Raw genomic sequence first — 22,715 nt, 5'->3', positions numbered from 1 at the left:
TGAGTTGTGGAAAGGTCCCCCCGGGGGGGGGGGCAAAATAGAGCAACCCAAGTCACACCCACTGGGCGCCCGAGGACAAGCAAGAGGAAGATAACCACACGGACCCCGTCCCTGAGGATTGGGGAAGATGAGGAAACTCTATTTGACTTACGGGAGCACGGAGGAAGCCAAGATGTGTTCGGTAAAAGGAACGGGCCAACCGAAGCCTAAATCTTGACTCTGCTCCTCTGCCAGCTGAACTGTTGGCAGTTTTGTCAATTGAATCAGTGGCCGTAATAGTACCTACCTCATCGGGCTGGAAGGAGGAGTAAATGAGATCAAATGTATGTGAAGCATCCAGTAGAGTATCTGGCACACAGTAGCCCTCAGTAACCGTAGCCAACGATTACTCATATGGCACGGCCTTGGCCAGCCCCCAGCCCCATGGCGGGGTGGGAGTGGGGTGGGGGGGCGGTGGGCAGGACTCCTGCCCACGAGAGAAGAGACTGAGGTGTTCCCACTCTGGCTGTATCCTGGAATTGCGCTTTTCACTAGGGAGCAATGTTGGCTTCTGTGTGCCTGTTGAATGCATGTGCTTGAGGTGCTCATTTGGAAGTAGGATGTTGGGACCTTTCCTGCTCTGAATATTGAGAAAATACAATGTGTCTGTTTTTGAAATCAAGAGAGAGCAGAAAAGCAGAGGCATGACTGAGCTGATGCAGCAGGAGTTGGGGAGGGTGGGGTGGGGGGGTGGGGAATTGGAGGGGAAATGGGCCCGGTGGCCAAGCACTTTGATGGTAATGACCATGCAGGGGCAGGGACCAAGGTCTTGGCCTTCCTGAGGCAGGAATCTGGAACCAGTACTCTTGAGTTCAGCTGGGATTCTTTTTTTTTTTTTTTTTTTTTAATATTTTTAATGTTTATTTATTTTTGAGAGACAGAGTGCGAGTGGCGGAGGGGCAGAGAGAGAGGGAGACACAGAACTCAAAGTGGGCTCCAGGCTCCGCGCTGTCAGCACAGAGCCGGGTGCGGGGCCGTGAGATCATGACCTGAGCCGAAATTGGACGCTTAACTGACTGGGCCACCCAGGTGCCCCTCAGCTGGGATTCTTTTTTTTTTCAACGTTTTTTTTTTTTTTTTTTTTTTTTTATTTTTGGGACAGAGAGAGACAGAGCATGAACGGGGGAGGGGCAGAGAGAGAGGGAGACACAGAATCGGAAACAGGCTCCAGGCTCCGAGCCATCAGCCCAGAGCCTGACGCGGGGCTCGAACTCACAGACCGCGAGATCGTGACCTGGCTGAAGTCGGACGCTTAACCGACTGCGCCACCCAGGCGCCCCTCAGCTGGGATTCTTAAAGGCTGCCCTCTCAGGGAATGGGCACCTAGAAAAAGTCTACTCTCTGGCGTTGGAAGATGTCAAGAAAACCTGTTACTGCTCAGGTCTCTGGGTAAAAACAAAAGCAAAAACAAACACAACTTGGATCACACACACAGACACACGTACCTGTTAGAACTAATTTAGGAACTCAGCAAAGCTGTAAGATACAAAAACAACACACAAAACAAGTGGTATTTCTATACACTAACAATGAATAACCCAAAAGGAAATTAAGAAAACAATTCCATTCATAATAACAATAAATAGAATGAAATTAGGAGTAAACCTAACCAAGGAGGCAACAGACTTGTACATTTATTTATTTATTTATTTATTTATTTATTTATTTATTTATTTTTTAAATTAACGTTTATTTATTTTTGAGACAGGGAGAGACAGAGCATGAACAGGGGAGGGTCAGAGAGAGGGAGACACAGAATCTGAAGCAGGCTCCAGGCTCTGAGCTGTCAGCACAGAGCCCGACGCGGGGCTAGAACTCATGGACCGCGACATCATGACCTGAGCCGAAGTCGGCCCCTTAACCGACTGAGCCACCCAGGCGCCCCAGACTTGTACATTTAAAACCACAAAACACTGGGGTGCCCAGGTGGCTCAGTTGGTTAAGTGTCTGACTCTTGATATCGGCTCAGGTCATGATCCCAGGGTTGTGGGCTCGAGCCCTGCATCGGGCTCTGCACTGAGCATGGAGCCTGCTTAAGATTCTCTCTCTCTTTCCCTCTGCTCCTCTCCCCCACTCATGTGCATGCTCTCTCTTCCCCTTCTCGCTAAAACAAAACAAAACTAACAAACAAAAACTATAAAACATTGCTGAAAGAAATTAGAGAAGACGTGAATAGGTGAAAAGATATCCCATGTTCATGGATTATAAGTTTTAATACTAAAAGCAATTTATAGAGTGCAATCCCTATCAAAATCCCAATGATGATATTTGCAGAAATAAAAAAACCCATCCCCCATATGATTCTAAAATCATATGGAATCTCAAAGGACTCCAAATAGCCAAAGCAATCTTGAAAAAGAAAAACATAAAGTTGGAGGTCTCACATTTCCTGATTTTTAAATTTACTTCAAAGCTACAGTAATCAAAACAGTGTGGCATTGGCATAAACACAGACATGTAGACCAATGGAGTAGAATACAGATCCCAGAATAAACTCTTGCATATATGATCAAATGATTTTTGACAAGAATGCCAAGACCATTTAATGGAGAAGGGATAGTCTTTTCAACAGGTTGTGTGGGAAAAACTGGATATCCACATGAAAAAGAATGACGTTGGACCCTTACTTTGCCCCATATACAAAAGTAAAAATAATCAACTCAAAGTGGATCAAACACCTACTCGTAAGAGCTAAAACTACAAAACAAGAGAAGAAAACATGGGGGGAAACTTCATGACATTGGATTTGGCAAGGATTTTTTGGGTGTGACACCAAAATATAGGCAACAAAAGAAAATATAGATGAATTTCATCTCAAAGAATGAAATAAACACAGTGAAAAGGCAACCCATGGAAGGGAAGGAAATATTATCAAATCTTATCCCTGGTAAGGGATTAATATATATTAAAAAAACTCCTACAATTCAAGAACAAAGCAACCCAAAATTTCTGATTAAAAAATGGACATAGGATTTGAATAGACATTTCTCCAAAGATATACAGGTGAGCCAAAAGCACATGAAAAGATGCTCAATGTCTAGTCATTAGGGAAATGCAAGTCAAAACCACAACGATGGGGCACCCGGGTGGCTCAGTCGGTTAAGCATCCAACTCTTAGTTTTGGCTAAGGTCATGATCTCATGGTTCTTGAGATGGAGTCCCACGTCGGGCTTTGGGATGACAGCACAGAGCCTGCTTGGGATTTCTCTCTCTGCCATTCTCTCTCTGCTGCTTTCCCACTTGTGTGTGCATGCCTGCGCTCTTTCTCTCTCTAAATAAATAGTTAAATAAACTTAAACACACACACACACACACACACACACACACATACACACACACACACACACACACACACACACACAATGAGATATCACTTCACACCCATTAGGATGGCTGTTATAACAACAAAACAACACTCCTCTGAAAATACCAAGTGCTGGCAAAGATATAGTGAAATCGGAACACTTGTGCATTGCTCCTGACAGTGTAAAATGGTGCAGCCACGTGGAAGACAGTATGGTGGTTACCCAGAAAAACGAAACAGAATAACATTATGATCCAACAATTCCACTTCTGAGTATATATCCAAAAGAATTTAAAGCAGAGATTTGAACAGATATTGGCACATCAGTGTTCATAGCAACGCTGTTCACGACAGTTAAAAGATGGAAACAACCCACATGCCCATCAAAGAACAACCGATAAACAAAATGTGGTATATACATACAATGAAATATTATCCAGCCTTAAAAAGGAAGGATATCTATTGGGCACCTGGGGGCTCAGTCAGCTAAGCCTCCGACTCGATCTCAACTCAGGTCTTGATCTCAGAGTCGTGAGTTCAAGCCCTTTGTCGGGCTCCATGCTGGGTGTGGGGCCGACTTAAAAAAAAAAAACAAAAGGGGCGCCTGGGTGGCTTGGTCGGTTAAGCGTCCGACTTCGGCTCAGGTCATGATCTCACGGTCCGTGGGTTCGAGCTCCATGTCGGGCTCTGTGCTGACAGCTCAGAGCCTGGAGCCTGTTTCAGATTCTGTGTCCCCCTCTCTCTGCCCCTCCCCCGTTCATGCTCTGTCTCTCTCTGTCTCAAAAATAAATAAACGTTAAAAAAAAAAATTAAAAAACAAAAACAAAAACAAAAGGAGTGGATGAACCTTGAAGACATTCTGCTAAGTGAAATAAGCCAGACACAAAAAGATAACTATTGTATGATTCCACTTATATGAGGGACATAGACTAGTCAAATTCATAGAGACAGAAAGTAGAACAGTAGTTTCCAGCGGCCAGGAGGAGAGGGAAATGAAGAGTTATTTTTTTAATGCATACAGTTTCAGTTTGGCAAGATGAAAAGGTTCTGAAACTGGATGTGGTGATGGTTGCAGAGTGTGTGAATATGCTTTAATGCCACTGAACTGCACACATGAAAATGGGCAAGAGTAAACTTTGTTATGTTATGTGTATTTTACCACAAACAAAACTTGGTATTTTATTTCATTTGTTTAGTTTTTATTTTTTTTAAACGTTTTTTATTTATTTTTGAGACAGAGAGAGACAGAGCATGAACGGGGCAGGGGCAGAGAGAGAGGGAGACACAGAATCGGAAGCAGGCTCCAGGCTCTGAGCCATCAGCCCAGAGCCCAACTCACAGGGGGCTTGAACTCACAGACCGTGAGATCGTGACCTGAGCTGAAGTCGGACGCTTAACCAACTGAGCCACCCAGGTGCCCTATTTTTTAAAGTTTATTTATTTATTTTAAGAAAGAGAGTGTGAGTGCATGTGAGGGGAAGGGGGAGAGAGAGAGAGAGAGAGAGAGAGAATCCTAAGCAGCACAGAGCCCAATGCAGGGCTCAATCTCACAAACCCGTGAGATCATGATGTGACCCAAAATCAAGAGTCGAACGCTTAACTTAGGTGCCCCAAAACTTAGGAATTCTTAAACTGGTCCAAAGGAGGATGGATATTGAGTAGTGGTGGTAGTGGTGGGAGTAGTCTCAGCAGAAATAAGGGAAAATCATGTCTGGAGGGAGCTTTCACAACCCAGGCCACTTGCGTCATCCACGAGGGAAAACAAACCCCCACTTTAGCGCACAATCAGAAATTATAAAACACACAGGGAACTGAGCTATGGTGAGCAGCAGCATGCAACACAAATGGGAGGGTTTCTGTCCCCCAAATTTGAGATAATAGAACAGTCTGGAAGACTTTCAAATAGCTATGCTTAAGATGATTAAGGAAATAAATAGGTTGCTGGAAAAAGGAGAAGCCAGGTTTAGGAAGTAGAGTGGAGCGTGAGAATTTGAAGAGTTGAGGAAAGTGGGTCAGTCTGTCGGGAGGAGGAGGGAGTGGAGGAGAGAAGGGTATGAATCACCAGATTCCACCACAGCCCAGCCCGAAAGGCAGCTCTCCCAAGGGGCTTAGCTGATAAAGCTGTGAGATGGTATCTTTCCTCTAGGGACAGGAGAATGTGGCAAGTCCATGAAAGCTGCTTGGGCTTGAGATAGAAATAAGGGGACTTAGAAGAAAACTTCCCAGGGAGTAAAGTGCTGAAGACCCCGTCTGGGAGGGGCTGGACAGAAGTGGGAAGGACACAGTTCTCAGACACTGCCTGGGTGGAAGCAGGCACCACACTCGGGCTGCCCTGTGTGACAGGGAAAAACAGCTTTGTATTCGTTCACTCGTCATTCATTCATTCATTCATTCAACAAAGATTTGCAGCGTTTCCCCACTGTGCCAGGTGCTGAGCTGCGTGAGAAAGATAGACCCAGTCCCCACTGTCATGACGCAGGAGATGCACCAGGAAGCATGGATAGTGTTGTGGGTAAGAGTGTGGGGTTTTCCAGGTCGGTGACCTTGGGCAAGCTATTTCCCTGCTTGTTAGCCTCAGTTTCCTCATCTGTATATTGGGTTTAGAACAGAACGTACCCCATAGGATGGTTGTCAGCATTAAGTGAGTTAATACATGGGCTTAGGATAGTGCCTCACACATTCTAAGTGCTCATTGAGTTAGCCAATATGAAAGTATCTATTATTATTATTATTATTATTATTACAGGTGGGAGAATTAACAGGGCCTCAAGTTGTAGCAGGAAAAAAAATACAGCAGCCTAGCCTGCCTTTTCCCCTGAGCAGCTGCATGGGGAGGACACGGGGGGGCAGGGGCGCTGGTGTGAGTTGCCGGGGGGAGGGGGGGGGGTGAGGGGGGGCGAGGGGGACAGAAAAAGAGGAGCCTGATTTGCTGGAGAGGGGAGGTTGAGATGGGAACAAGGGCTGGGAGGCTGACCACGGCCAGTCTCAGTGTCTGGGGACAAGGGCGTGCCGCTCGAAAGGCCCATTCTGCAGGTGCACATTCCCAAGTGGTTCTCGGAGTCCCTGCCACGTGGGCGATCTCATTTATTCAGAGGACAGCTCTGAGGTGGGTCTCAAAATCACCGCACACAAAGGACCTTGCTCAGAGAGATAATGTCCTTACAAGTGAGGGGCGGGACCAGAGCCTGGGACCTGCCGCTAGGGGGAGCTGAAGAGCGGGAGAGCAGGAGAGTCAGAGGCTGAGGGCCAGCAGCCAGGAGAGCAGAGTGGAAGACAGGAGGTGAAGTTCCAGGAAGTGGATAGGGAAGGAGAGGGGGTGGGAGAGGTGACAGAATCAGGCACGTGGAGGATTGGCTGCGGTGTACATCAGCTGTGTTTTTATCTATAAACCATGATTGGGAGGAAATACGTATTTTCTTCATTGCTTTTAAGTTTTCATTAATATAAGAGGGAGGGAGCCAAAGCACAAGAGACTCTTAAAAACTGAGAACAAACTGAGGGTTGATGGGGGGTGGGAGGGGGGGAGGGTGGGTGATGGGCATTGAGGAGGGCACCTGTTGGGATGAGCACTGGGTGGTGTATGGAACCCAATTTGACAATAAATTTCATATTAAAAAAATAAATAAATAAATACCAAACTGTTAGCTCTGTATGGCTAACTTGTGAACAGAATATAAAGCACTTTCTCAAGGGAATATTAGAAATACAAAGAATATTGTTCTAAGATAGCATCATTTAGACTTCTTTATGGAATTGATTGAGTTTCCACTGTTCTAAACTTGATGGAGGAAATCTTTCCCGGTAGGTGGCTAACACTTGTCCGGTATGTTAAAAAAAAAATTTTTTTTAACGTTTATTTATTTTTGAGACAGAGCATGAATGGGGGAGGGTCAGAGAGAGGGAGACACAGAATCTGAAACAGGCTCCAGGCTCTGAGCTGTCAGCACAGAGCCCGATGCAGGGCTCAAACCCTCGGACCGTGAAATCATGACCTGAGCCAAAGCCGGACGCTTAACCAACCGAGCCACCCAGGCGCCCCGTTGTCTGGTATGTTTTGAAAGGAAGTCTATGTGTCTCCTGTCACCTGGGCTTATTTTACCAAAGAGAAAATAGTTGTGAGCTAACCTTTGGAAAACCTCTAGATTTCTATTTCTTTTCCAAGGAGTGTTCTGCTGTTTGTGAAAAGGAAAACTAAAGAGCCCAAGTTACTTATGTGTTTTAAATAAATAAGTAAATAAAATAAATCAAAAAAATTTTTCATTAATGTAAATTTATACATATATTTATTTCTAAGTAGAAATGTATATAAATATACATTTATTATTATTTCTTTATTATTATGGGGTTATTATCCCCACATATTTTAAATCAAGTTTCATTTCATATAGTGGTGTCACTCCACCACGAAAAAGTTAAGCCAAAGAGGGGGAAAAAATTCCACCTCTAGTATTTTCGTTTTATCTCTGAGCAGGTGATACTCAAAGTGTGGTCCATGGCCTGATGCCATGGCGCCAGATGTTCGTTACAGCTCGTCAGCACAACACGTGCAGAAGACAAGAGTGAGCATTGAGAAGCTCCTACAGCAGTGTAGTTGTTCTATGCCTGTGGAATCTGTGATTTTTTTTTTTTTTTGAAGTTTATTTATTTATTTTTGAGAACGAGACCGTGTAAGGCTGTGTGGGGGAGGGGCAGAGGGAGAGGGAGAGAGAGATCCCTAAGGGGAGCGGCGAGCCCAGTGTGGGGCTTGAACACACGAACCATGAGAACATGACTCGAGCCTAAATCAAGAGTTGGACACTTAATGGACTGAGCCCCCTAGGCGCCCCTGGAATTTGTGATTTAAAAATCGGGGCTTGTGGGGCATGTGGGTGGCTCATTTGGTTAAGTGTCCAACCCTTGATCTTGGCTCAGGTCTTGATCACATGGTTGTGAGTTCAAGCTCCTCTTTGGGCTCCATGTGTGAAGCCTATTTAAAAAAAAAAGAAAAAAACTAAAGTAAAAATTGGGGCTTGTATTTTGTATATCTTTTTTATTTCATTTTTCTTTTTAAAAAAATATTTATTTATTTATTTATTTTGAGCAGGGGTGGAGAGAGAGGGAATCTCAAGCAAGGCTCCACAACGTCAGCGCAGAGCCCAACATGGGGTTCGATCTCACAAACCTTGAGATCATGATCTGAGCCAATATCGAGACTCAGGTGCTTCTCTGTCTGAGCCACCCCGGGGGCCCCCATTTCATTTTTCTAATAATTACTATCTTGAAATAATCATAGACTCAAAAGAGTCACAACAAGAACATAGAGTTCCATGAATCCTTTGCCTAGTTCCCCCTAATGGTGACACCTTCTATAACTGTGGCACTATATCAAAGCCAGGAAATTGATGTTAGTACAGCACAGTTAACTGAATTACAGACTTTAGTCAGATGTCACTTATCTGTGAATGTGTGTACGTGTCTGTGTGGGTAGTTCTGTGCAACTTGATCTCAGATCGTGTAGACCTCCCGACAACCAAGACAGAATTTAAAGCAACCCTCTCCCGCTACCCCTCTAAAGTCACACACTGCCACCTCTAACGCTGTCCCTGGCAACGGTCTCCACATGTCCCCGTAGCTATAGTTTTATCATTTTAAGAATTTGTAAGTGGAATCATATAGCAGGTAGCCTTTGGAGATTGACTTTTTCACTGAGCGTCAATGCCTTTGGGATCCATCCACATTGTTGCAAATATCAATGGCTCGCTCCATCATATGGCTGAACAGTAGTCTGTGGTCTAGAAGTACATGGTTTAACTTTTCACTGGCTGAAAAACAGTTGAGTTGTTTCCATGTTTTGGTTATTATGAATAAGGCTGCTATGAGCATCGTGTACAGATTTTTGTGTGAACATGAGTTTTCGTTTCTTTGAGATAAACGTACGAGGCCGTGATCGCTGAGACTTATGGTAAGTACACATTTACTGTGACACTTGATTTCGACTCTCACGGTTGGTGAGATCAGGGCCTGCGTCGGGCTCTGTGCTGAGTGCGGAGCCTGCTTGGGATTCTCTCTCTCTCTCTGTCCCAACCCCACGACTCACTTTCTCTCACCTTCTCTCAAAATAAACGTCAAAGAAAACTGGGCACCTGGGTGGCTCGGTCGTTTAAGTGTCTGACTTCAGCTCAGGTAGTGAGTTCTTCTGTCCCCCCGCCAAACTCAAAAATAAATTAAAAAAAAAATTTAAAAAATAAGTAAATGATTTAAAAAACGCTTTCACACTGTTCTCAAGCTGCAGCGTATGAAGAAGCCAGCTCCTCACATCCTTGTCAGCCTTTGTAGTTAACTCTATTTTCTATTTTAGCCACTGTTGTGAGTTGAACGTGCCCCCCCTAAAAGATATGTTCAGGTCCTAACCCCCAGGAGGGGGTGAATGTGAATGTGAGCTTATCTGGAAATAAGGTCTTTGCAGATATAATCAAATTGAGGAGCAGTCATACAGGATTAGGGTGTGCCCTAAATCCAGTCACTGGTGTCCTTCCAAGAAGGCCATGCCAAGGCACAGACAACACAGGGAAGAAAGCCATGTGACAAAAGAGGCAGAGTGATATAGCTACAAGCCAGGGAACACAAGGATTGTTAGCAGCCCCAAAAGGCTGGAAAAGCATGGAAGAATTCTTCCCTAGAGCCTTCAGAGGGAGCCCAGCCAACACTTTGATCTCAGACTTCTAGCCTCCAGAACTGTGAGGGAATACATTTCTGTTGTCTTCAGCCACCCGGTTTGTGGTGATTCGTTATGCAGCCCTAGGACACCCCTGCACCCATTCCAGTAGGTGCTGGTGAGGCCTCAGTGAGGATCTCATTTGCATTTCCTTTTTTTTTTTTTTTAATTTTTAAAGTTTATTTATTTATTACTTGTGAGAGAGAGAGAGAGAGCATGAGTCGGGTAGGGGCAGAGAGCGGAAGAGAGAGAATCCCAAGCGGGCTCTGTGCTATCCGAGCAGAGCCCGACCCGGGGCTCGAAATTACAAACCGTGAGATCATGACTTGAGCTGAAACTAAGAGTCGGACTGAGCCACCCAGATGCCCCCTCATTTGCATTTCCTGGTGGATAATGATAGCGAACATGATTTTATGTGCTTCCTTGCCATCCTCTTTGGTAAAGGGTCTGTTCATGTCCAATGCCCATTTCCAGCTTGGATTGGTTTGGGTTTTTTCACTGTTGGATTTTGAGAGTTTTTAAAAGTATCGGTCCTTTGATAGATGTGTGTTTGGCATTTGTTTTTATGGTATTTCACCAAACTGTTGGTTTGTGGTGGACTGGAAATTTTACAAAAACAAACTGGTCCTTCACCTGGGATGGTTTGAGAAGCACAGCCTTGGTATGTTTCCCTTCTCTTTCCTTAACGCAACAGCACACATACAGTGTTGCCTCCTGACGTTTCCCCCCAGATAATTTGCTGTAAATAATTTCTCCAGCTTGCTCTGTATCTTTATGATTACCATTTTCAGTGTTTGCAAAATATGCTGAAGAAGGACCGCGCTGCAGCTTACCCAGTCAGGTGTCACGGTGAGACCACTGGGGGACTCAGGGACAGCTGCAAGCGACTCACCTTTGGGCACGGGGCTTTTTCTTATTTATTTATCTTTATACATAACTGTTTGTTTTGTTTTAATTTTTTAAATGTTTCTTTATTTTTGAGAGAGAGAGAGTGACGGAGTGTGAGTTGGGGAGGGGCAGAGAGAGAGGGAGATACAGAATCCAAAGCAGGCTCCAGGCTCCGAGCCGGCAGCACAGGGCCCTACACGGGGCTCGAACAGACGAGCCATGAGATCATGACCTGAGCTGAAGTCGGATGCTGAACTGACTTGGGCCACCCAGGCGCCTCTTTTTCTTAGATTTTGGATGTTATTTTTTAGTTCCCATTCTCACCAGCATAGCTTGGCTTGCTCTTTTATTAGGATTCCGGGTGCTGGTTGCCACATTCCTTATCTGCATGAAAACAAAAGGTCCCTGGTGCTGAATGGAAATTCCCCTGGGAGCATGGCTTTCATAGTCCCAGCCACCAGACGGTACAGCAAGAGCAGAACTTTACCTTCGTTTCATCCCAGTGGCTCCAAAGCAGGGGTAGCAGTCGGTGAGAAAGACAGATCTTTTGAAAGGACAGACACGTGCCTCAAAGAGCATCAGGGAACCGTGTACTAAGGGTCAAAGCCAGCCTGCTCAAAATGCTGAAAATGGATGGTCCTGAATAAGGGGATCACAGAGAAGATGCCAGGCCTCCTTCCCTCACACCCAATCTGATTTATGCCCCTCCCCCTGCACCCCAGGCCACCCGCTCACCTGGAAACCGCCGTCCTGGTTTTTCAGACCCGTGTTTTGGGCAACTGCCAACACGCTATCTCCTTTCCTTCTCCTCCTTCTGGTCCTGAATCAAAGAGTCGCCCCTCTTCTGGTCTCCCTCATCTTGCTCCTCACTCTCTTTAGCCTGAAGCAAGGGATGTGACATCTGCAGCTTGTCACGAACCCCCCGGGCAGATTCACCCGAGCCCCTCCAAGGCCCCTCTACCTAGTGCTGTTGGGAAGTGAACTGAGTCAGGAATGGCTCCATCCAAAGTCAAGTCTCTACTGCCATTATGGTGCTTTTGTGGGGTGGCGTGGGGGGCAGCTCTGGAAGCCAATTTCATCCCCCCGTACTTTCCCAGCTTGTGGAATAACTTCCTGCCTTTGCCTCCCCTTACCCCCAAATCCTGGGCCCTCACACCTCCTTCCCGTCATTCTGCCACAAACTAAAAATGATACCTCTGTGTGGAAACCCTTAGCGTTCTTTCTTTCTGAAGCAGTTTCGAGGACCCTTCTCCTCAGTCTTCCCCCTAAGATGGTGGGGAGTGTGGGTGTGCCCGGGGAAGGGAGCCACCATGGAAGGGCCACCTGGCTCCTGGGAGCCGGTGGGTCTGAATTCCTGAGGGCACGGGCCTCATCACCTAGAACCCACGTATCTGCACCTCTAGGACTCTCTGGGAAGCCCACCTTCTTCATACGATGAGTTACCTTTGTGATTCTGGGTCCTGCCTTCAGAAAGACAGGGCCCAGGAGGCACCTGGGTGGCTCACTTGGTTGAATGTCCGACTTTTGGTTTCAGCTCAGGTCATGATCTCATGGTTTTTGGAATGGAGCCCCACATCAGGTTCCACAATGACAGCACGGAGCCTGCTTGGGATTCTCTTTCCCTCTCTCTCTGCTCCTCCCCTGCTTGCATGTGCTTTCTCTCTCTCTCTCAAAATGAATAAATAAACATAAAAAATGATAATAAATAAAAACAGACACTTGAATGACCGAATTCACTTAAAAATAATGGCAGGGGGCACCTGGGTGGCTCAGTCAGTTGGGCACCCGACGTCGGCTCAGGTCATGATCTCACAGCTTGTGGGTTCGAGTCCCGCATCAGGCTCTGTGCTGACAGCTCAGAGCCTGGAGCCTGTTTCGGATTCTGTGTCTCCCTCTCTCTCTGCCCTTCCCCCACTTGCACACGCATGCACTCTCTCTCTCTCTCTCTCAAAAATAAACATTAAAAAAATAAGAATGGCAGTCTCAAAACTTGCCTCTACAGATAGGACTGATATGTTAAATATAGTGCCCGCCCCCGTGTTAGGGCAGAAGCAGGTCGGAGCCACCCAGGCTCTAATCTTGTCATTCACTAGCTGGGCAAGTCATTTACCCCTCAAACCTCACTTCATGCGTATGTAAATGAGATAACACGAACCTCAGAGAATTTCTGGGGAGATTCAACAAAATGAAGGCCAGGGCACCTGGGTGGCTCAGTCTGTTAAGCATCTGACTTCGGCTCAGGTCATGATCTCATGGTTTGTGAGCTCCAGCCCCGTTTTGGGTGACCCCGATTCTCTCTCTCTCTCTCTCCCTCTCACTCATTTGTACCCTCTGTCTCTCTCTCAAAAACAAATAGTAAAACAAACAAACAAACAAACAAATAAATAAAATGAAGGCCAAACACTTGGCACTTGGTAAACAGGAACTGTTTTGAATAGGTGGAAAGAGGCAGGAGTTTCCCAGGGGCTGAATGGGATCTGCTACTCTCCTGGTCTGAAGTTGCATGGCTCAGGGAATGGGGGCTGGGGGGCTCTGAGGAGAGGGCATCACCCCCAGGAGGGGACCACAGCATATTACCCCAAAGAGGAAAGCTTAGCTGCCTAGCTGACACCAAATGTTAACCCGGCCCCAGCTTTTTGCAAGACCCACAGAGGCTTCCTCTCTGTGCCCCCCCCTGCCCCCCCCAAAAAAAACAAGCTCAGCCAATTCCCAAAGCTTATGGCTGGGAGCCCTCGGCCTCAGCAGGGCTGGCGTCTGGCCCAGACCTCTCCTGGTCTGCTGGCTTCTTGGTGCAGAAAATTCCTGATGGAGCACAGCTGTCCCAGGCCTCCCCAGGACTCTAATGGGACATAAGTGGCCCTCTTTGATGCTGCTGACCTTTCTGTCCCACGTGTCTTCAGTCAACTAGGACCTGTCAGCTTAGGGTGACTTGGGCCCAGTTCTATGCTGAATTCCTTCGCGTGAATATGCATGCACCCTTAGCTTAAAACTTCCACTGTTCTGGATCCATAGTGCTTTGGGACACGTCCCCGGTGTCCTCCCAACTTCTGCAAGTAAAACCCTTCCTTTTCCCACTCTTTGGCTTGGTTGTGTCTCTGCGCTTCACACCCATCAAGAAGGGGATCCAACTTGGGGGACCCTATTTTGGATACCCGGTTAGGACATAACCCTTTGGGGTCCTCCAGCTCTCAACAGGTGACAGACACGGTAGGCAGCTCACCAAGGTCATGCCGTCTGTGTTGCTGGGGAACCTGCGGGGAACAGCATAGGAGAATTCCTCTTGGCACCTAATTTGTTAGGTACTTGCAACTTGACTCACTGAATGGAGTCAGTGTCCACTCTGGACATCTTTTATTATTATTATTGTTATTATTATTGTTGTTGTTTATTTCTGAGAGAGAGACAGAGAGACAGAGCATGAGCAGGGGAGGGGCAGAGAGAGAGGGAGGCACAGAATTCGAAACAGCCTCCAGGCTGTGAGCTGTCAGCACAGAGCCCAACGCAGGGCTCCAACTCACGAACTGTGAGATCATGACCTGAGCTGAAGTCGGCCACTTAACCGACCGAATCACCCAGGTGCCCCGAGTGTACACTTTTAAATTATCAACTGGGAGAGCTTACCTACCAGCTTTCTGGAGAATGGAATTTTCAGTGTGCTGAGAGCAGCAAGTCTGTGTCTCCACTAACCCTTATTATAGACCTCTTGGCAGCTGGAGACAAATTCTTTGCAGAGATCCAAGGATATGGGGAACCAGACATCAATCCTGTCAGACCACCTGCTAGGGTGCCTCCTGGGTTACTGGAAGCCTTTTGGGTATACCCCAATGACAAAGAAAACTTGTGTTCTTTTGTAATACTGCCTGGCCTCTGTACCAACTAGGAGACCAGGAGAAGCCAGAAAATGGCTTGTTAAATTATAATGCCATACTTCAGTTAGACCTATTTTGTAAGGAGGAAGAGAGATGGGATGAGATCCGTTATGTACAAGGCGTTATGGCCCTCCACAAGAATAAGGGACTACAGAAGAAAGGTGGGTTTAAGCCTATCCAACTATCTAACCCAAAAGGTAAGACCATGCTCTTTTGGAGGGACCCCTGAAGACCCCATAGACTTCCCTTTGCCCCAAAGATCCTTTGCCCTGAAGTCCCCAGCCCTCAGCCCCATCTGCAACTCTGTCCCCTCCAGATCCTGAGTCTCTGCCAGATCCACCCTATTTCCTCTCCAGACCCATCTAAACTGCCCCCACCTTACTCAGATTAGGGAGACTAACAGCAGACTCCCTGTGTGCAGCCCCCCAACTACTATGCACGGTAACCCTTTTTTTTTTTTTAAGTTTATTTATTTTTGAGAGACAGAGACAGCAGAGGAAGGGTAGTGGAGGGGCAAAGAGAGAGGGAGAGAGAATCTGAAGCAGGCTCCGTGCTGATTTGGAGCTCAAACTCAGGAACCATGCGTGAGATCATGACCTGAGCTGAAACCAAGAGTCAGATGCTTAACTGACTGAGACAACCAGGTGTCCCATCTATTGGAGGTTTATAATATGACTTCCCTAGGACCCATATCCCTAAATTGGGCCCATTCCTAGCCACTGCCTTAAACAGGTCAGGAGTCTAATCCCTAAGAGGGACTTGGATTTTAAGTCCAAGCAACCCTATAATAGATGGGAATGGTCTTGGGCATACTATCTGTAGGGGCCTTTCCTGGTTCACTGAGATCCCAGAACTAGAAAAGTCAATCAAAAATATGTCCATTCTTGGGTGGATCAGTCAGTTAAGTGTCTGACTCTTGGTATCAGCTCAGGCCTTGATGTCAGGGTTGTGAGCTCAAGCCCCACATTGGGCTCTATGCCCAGTATGGAGCCTACCCAAAAAAAGAAAAATATATATGTATATAATGTTATATATATATATACACACACACACACACACACACACACACACACACACACATGAATATATATATGAATACATATATATACATATATGAATATATATATGAATACATATATATACATATATGAATACATATATATACATATATGAATATATATATGAATACATATATACATATATGTATATATATGAATACATATATATACATATATGTATATATATGAATACATATATATACATATATGAATATATATATATGAATACATATATATACATACATATATATATATATATATATATATATATATATATATATATATATTCAACAATCTTGGAAAGCAACAGTAGTAGCAATAGAATATGAGGAAACTGCCCTCAATGCTCTGGCTGAGGTCGTATCAAAAAACAGGAGGGTCCTAAGTGTCCTAACGGCCAAGGCAGGGGGTCCCTGTGGTCTCCAGGAGATGAATGTGGTTTCTACATTAATACCTCTAACCAAGTTGAAGAAAGCCTAGAGGTCATAAAAAGAACTATAGAAATATTAGGAAAACACTGGACCTGGGACTCAATCTTTAACAGTCTACTTGGGGGATGGTTTTCATGGTTATGACCTTTGATGGGGCCCCTGTTAACCCTTGCTCTACTTATATTGTTTGGCCCATGCATCTTCAGACTCCTGGTAAACTTTGTCACAAATGCAGCTTGTTCTGTGACAGCAGTCCCCACCTTTAGGAAACACCTTTAAGGAGAACAAAACTTGTTTAGTTCCACTCTTCCAGCTGGGGAGACCACACACCCATTCTTGGCAGGAAGCAGCTACAGAAAAATGACCTTCGACCTATACCCCTCAAGAATGAGGAGGGAGATATCGCAAGGGGGGATTTTGTAGGCAGATAGGATTAGGGGTCCCCAGAAAAAGAAAGACAAGACATTGCAAGAGAAGTCATTTTAGGCCCCCAGACATTTAAAAAAAATTTTTTTAATGTTTATTTATGAGAGAGAGAGAGAGAAAGCAAGCGTAAGCAGGGGAGGGGCAGAGAGAGATGGAGACACAGAATCTGAAGCAAGCTCCAGGCTCTGAGCTGTCAGCACAGAGCCTGATATGGGGCTCAAATTCATGAGCCATGAGAGCATGACTGGAGCCGAAGTCCGGCTTTCAACCAACTGAGCCACCCAGGTGCCCTGACAGTGTTTCTATAAACTTAAGAAAAGTGGTGGTATGGTGGTAGAGAACACTGTCTGGGTTCTTCCACTCCTGCTCAGCTGTGGGCCTCAACTTCCTCCTGTATCCATGAAAAATGAGGGGGGTTGGCAAAGAATCTTTTGGATTTGGTCTAGCTCTGCCCTTGGTGATTTTGAAGATGGTTCTGCTTCTTTTTTTTTTTTTTTTTAAGCTTATATATTTTGAGAGAGAGAGAGAACAAGCGAGCACATCATGAGTTGGGGAGGGGCAGAGAGAGAGGGAGACAGGAATCCTAGGCAGGTTCCACGCTGTCAGTGCACAGAGCTTGATGTGGAGCTCAAGCTCACAACCAGTGAGGTCATGACCTGAGCCAAAATCAAGAGTCGGATGCTCAACTGACTGAGCCACCCAGGCGCCCTTGAAGATGGCTCTTGAGGCTGGAGGAGTCTTGCCCACAGTGGAGGGGAGAACGTACAGTATGTACCTGCTCTGTGCAGGGACAGAGCTGGGCACTTCACTCACATGGTCTCAGGTACCTTTATATTGACCCTCTGAAGATAAGATTAGCCACACTGAGCGATGAGGAAACCAAAACCAGGGAGGTTATTGGAACTTTCTAGTCACTGCAGTAGCAAACCAAAACCGGGAGTCCTACTGAGGTCTCTGGCCCCTGAGTTCCCAGCCCTTCCACTCCAAGGGACAGCTTTCTGAGGGGTGAGGAAGCCCAGGGTATGTGCCTGGGTGGTTGGAAAGGAAGGGCTATTAATCTATTGGTTTTTAGATCAATGCTGTGTTTTCTTGTATATACTAGGTTTTCGTTAATTTAGTTTTCAGTACTTTCTTTTTGGGGGCGGTGGGAAATTAGTTTTTTTTTTTAAACAAGAAAATGGAATATGGTAGGTAGTTAAGAAAATATGAGTTCCTGACAGTCTCAGCTCTAGCTGGTGAGGAGAGTCCTCAGTTATGAAAGAGCAAAGATGGGGCTTTTGTAGCAAGTACTAAATAGGTTGTGTAAATCAATACTTTGTTAATACGATAAAATGTTGACATTTGTTAAATTTTAGTGGTGGGCACAGATGCTGTTGGAATGGAGAATGTACCCAGATGCAAACAACAGACCTGGCCAAAGCTGCGACATTAAGCACACAAGACATTGAAAAAAAAAATGGCATGGTAGTTACACAAATATATGCAAAACAAAAAACAAAAAACAAAAAAACCAGGAGAGGAACATGTGTATTTAACTGATGAAAACCAAGTCTAGAAGAAAATGTCACCCAAAGAACAGAAAAAAAAAAAAAGCCCCAAAAGCATTCTGAGCTATAGAAAAATTAACACCATGCTTTCGAGAAAGTAAGCAAAGATAAACTGACAGGATGAGATAAGGGAACAAACACTTTGACAAAGCTAGTGTATCAGAAACTGGATATGGCTGGAGAAAAAATAAATCGATCTAGAGGGAAAGCTTGAGAGAATTATGGGAAATGAGAAAAGAAGACAAGTGTTAAACAGAGAGAACACTATAGTTATAAAAGATCAAGACAATGAGGGGCACCTGGGTGGCTCAATCAGTTGTGTCTGACTCTTGATTTTGGCTCAGGTCATGATCTCATGGTTGTGGGATCAAGCCCTGTGTCAGGCTCTGTGAGACCATGCAGAGCCTGCTTAGGAGTCTCTGTCTCCTTCTCTGCCCCGTCTCTCCACTTGCTCTCACTCTCTCTCTAAAAAAAAAAAAAAAAAAAAAATCAAAATCAAGACAATGAAACAAAGGAATAAACAGAGTCTGAAACAAAAACCCAACAAATGGAAAAGAAAAAGTATTCATAAAGAACATACAAGTTGTTAAGAGACTGGATCCAAAGAGTTCTCACCACAAAGAGAAATTGTTTTTTTTTTTCTTTTTACGGCATATACAGGAGATGATGGATATGAAATTAACCTACTGTGGCAAGGGTTTCACAATATCTGTAGATCAAACCATCATGCTGGACACCTTAAATTTCTACAGTGATGTATATCAATTAGCTCTCAATAAGACTGGAAGGAAAAAAAATACACAGCATCTTCTCCCCAAAGAAGCATGAAACTGCTGCTCAAAAGAGCACACTTTGTTCCAGGGAACACTAACAGATAACAAGAAAGAATTTTTCAACCATACAGATTAAAAGGGGGCTCTTAGGCTGGTCTGTCTGGTCCCTACCAGCAGACAATGCTGCCATGTGACAACAGTGAAATGTCTCCAAAGTTCTGAATAAAGGACAGTGTGATGCAAGAATGTTTTACTCGGCCAAGTTGCATTCAAGTAGAAAAACCACGGAAACATTCTCAAACACAGAAAGTGCAGCATTCATGAGCCATCCTTGAGGAACTTGATGATGCAATTTAGCCAATTAAAAGGGTTTGAAAACAATTCAGGAATGAAAAGGTGACAGTAAAAGTACTGGTGGTGAGTCACAAATCAGCTTAAATATATGATGAGGTCTAAATAACTTTGAGAATTAAGGTTCCTGAGCAGAAGGCAATGCACAGATTTTGATAATGTCAGTATAGGTAAGATTAACACAAATTGAGAAGCTAAGAGATAAGGCGACAGAAAAAGCAAGCGGTTTGCTCATCTTCAGAGCCTTGAACCATGCCAGCTAAAAAGAAAGCCTTATTAAGAATAATTCTAGTTTAGGGGCACCTGGGTGGCTCAGTTGGTTAAGCGACCAACTCTTGGTTTCAGCTCAGGTCATGATCTCACAGTTTCATGAGTTCGAGCCCCACGTCGGGCTCTGTGCTGGCAGCATGGAGCCTGCTTGGGATTCTCTCTCTCTGCTCTTTCCCCACTTGCACTCTCTCAAATAAATAAAACTTTTTAAAAAATGGCACAATGTCACTTAAAAAAAAAAGAAGAAGAATTCTAGTTTGTTTGTTTAGTGAGCTCTACACCCAAGCTGGGGCTCAAACTCATAACCCTGAGATCAAGAGTTGCATGCTCAAGCAACTGAGCCATCCAGATGCCCCAGAATAATTCCAGTTCTTTTTATTTATTTATTTATTTATTTATTTATTTATTTATTTTATGTTTACTTATTTATTTTGAAAAAGAGAAAGAGCAGGGGAGGGGCAGAGAGACAGGGAGAGACAGAATCCCAAGCAGGCTCTGTGCTAACAGCATGGGGCTCAAACTCACGAACCCATGAGATCATGACCTAAGCCGATATTGAGAGCTGGACGCTTAACTGACTGAGTCACCCAGGCACCCCATAATTACAGTTTCTTAATGTTTCTTATGATCTTAACCTCAGAGTTCTTTTAGGGACTGAGTTCACACACACACACACACACACACACACACACACACATATATACATATATACACATAAAACATATATATAGATATATAGATACAGATATGGGGTTTTTTGTTTGTTTTTGTTTTTGTTTTACAGGGAAGAAATGCCTATTTCAGTTTTTCTTCTGTTAGATTCACATAAAATTGCTCTCTTTTATTTTTTAAATAGCATGACTAATTCAATTTTAATAAAAGCATTTCTATCTCACCTAGCTATGCTAGAATACTGCTCACCTCATGTCATTAATTATCTCTGGGTGGAGATTTTCATAAGATCACCCAAATTCTCTTCAATTCTTTATAAGAAGAATGCATCATTTTTACAAAAATAATAAAGTCTTTATTCTGGAAAAAATAAGACTGGTGAAATATCTGTCTTCAACATGGTGTCTGGAGGCTTGTCAGTTTGATTTATTAGGAAAGCCTACAGGACATGTGTCATGTTGGAAGAATGTGCACAAGAAACTGGAATCCAGACTGAGCAAAAGAAAGGACATATCAAAATTCACAAATATTATCACCGGATAGGAATTATAACTTCGAATTAACAGCAACCCGGATGCAACTTGATCTACAGATTCCACACAACCCCAATTAAAATTTCAGCAAGTTGTTTCGTGGATATCGGCAAATAATTCTAAAGGTGTTTTTTCTTCTTTTTAAATACTTTTTAAAGTAACCTCAACACCCAACATGGGGCTTGAACCCACAACCCTGAGACCAAGAGTTGTGTGTTCCACCAACTGAGCCAGCCAGGCGCCCGAGATTCTAAAGTTTATATGGAGAGGCAAAGAACCCAGAATGGCCAACACAGTATCGAGGAGAAGAACAAAGTCAGAGAACTGACATCACCCGACTTCAAGACTTACTATAAAGTTGCAGGGATCAAAACAGTGTGGTATTGGCAAAAGAATAAGACAAAAGTGGGGTGTCTGGTGGCTCAGTTAAGTGTCCGACTCTTGGTTTTGACTCAGGTCATGATCTCACTGTTCGTGAATTCAAGACCCGCATGGGCTCTGTGCTGACAATGTGGAGCCTGCATGGGATTCTCTCTCTCCCTCTCTCTCTGCTCTTCCCGCACTGTCTCTCTGTCTCAAAATAAATAGATAAGCTTTAAAAAAATGAAAAAAAAAAAAAAGAATAAGACAAAAGATCGATAGAATACAACAGAGAGCCCAGAAAGAGACCCACATAAATACAAGCAACTGGTCATTGACAAAGGAGCAAAGATAATACAGTAAAGTGAAGGTAATTTTTTCAACAAATGGTGCTATTAAAATAACTGGATGTCCACATGAAGAAAGAAAGAAAGAAAGAAAGAAAGAAAGAAAGAAAGAAAGAAAGAAATCTAGACTCAGACCTACACTCTTCATAAAATGCAAAACTATACAACTCCTAGAAGATAACATATGAGAAAATCTAGATGACCTAGGTTATGGTGAGGACCCTGGGTACAACACCCCAGAGGCATGATCCATGAAAGACACAATTGAGAAGCTAGATTTTATTAAAACATAAAACTTCTGTAGTACGAAAGACAGTGTCAAGGGAATGAGAAGACAAACCACTGAATGGGAGAAAATATTTCTAAAAGATACAACTGATAAAGGACTGTTATCCAAAATATACTAAGAACTCTTAAAACTTAAGAATGAGAAAACGAACAACCTGATTACAAAATAGCCAAAGGCCCGAACAGACACCCCAGAGAAGAGGTTACACAGGTGGGAAGTAAGCATATGTCACAGAGAATTGCAAATTAAAACAACAATGAGATTTCACGACCCAACTATTAGAATGGCCAAAATCCAGGACATGGACAACACCAAAAGCTGGTGAGGTGTGTTGTAACAGGAACTGTCATTCATTACTTGTGGGAAGGCAAAATGGTACAGTCATTTTGGAAACGTTTGGCAGTTTCTTACAAAACTAAACATTATTCTTGCCATATGATCCATCCGTCATGCTTCTTTGGGTATTTATCCAACAGAATTGAAAACTATGTTTATACAGGGGCACCTGGGTGGCTCAGTCAGTTAAATGACTGACTTCAGTTCAGGTCATGATCTCACAGTTTGTGGGTTTGAGCCCTGCATCAGGCTCTGTGCTGACAGCTCAGAGCCTAGAGCCTGCTTCAGATTCTGTGTCTCCCTCTCTCTCTCTGCTTCTCTCCCATTCGTGCTGTGTGTGTGTGTGTCTCTCTCTCAAAAATAAATATTAAAAAAAAAAAAAAGAAGCAGTGTCTAGGTGACTCACTTGGTTAAGTGTCCGACTTTGGTTCAGGTCATGATCTTGTGGTTCATGAGTTTGAGCCCTGTGTCAGGCTGTGCTGACAGCTCAGAGCCTGGAGCCTGCTTCGGATTCTGTCTCCCTCTCTC

General features: G+C 44.4%; 1 long non-coding RNA gene across 1 annotated transcript; it reads right to left on the bottom strand.

Moving 5' to 3' along the window:
* Nucleotides 1–10,189: 10,189 nt before the first annotated feature.
* On the bottom strand, nt 10,190–15,778 carry LOC132667004 (uncharacterized). Its single transcript, XR_013555608.2, has 2 exons — nt 12,369–15,778; nt 10,190–11,805 (listed from the first exon to the last, which is right to left on the bottom strand). It is a non-coding gene; the product is annotated as an uncharacterized LOC132667004 (long non-coding RNA).
* Between the last annotated feature and the right edge of the window lie 6,937 nt (nt 15,779–22,715).

The sequence above is a fragment of the Panthera onca genome, chromosome B2 (genome assembly GCF_046562875.1).
Source record: "Panthera onca isolate mPanOnc1 chromosome B2, mPanOnc1 haplotype 2, whole genome shotgun sequence".
Classification (NCBI taxonomy): domain Eukaryota; kingdom Metazoa; phylum Chordata; class Mammalia; order Carnivora; family Felidae; genus Panthera; species Panthera onca.
Note: the sequence above shows the minus strand (reverse complement) of the source record. Positions and strands in the feature narration are given on the sequence as shown.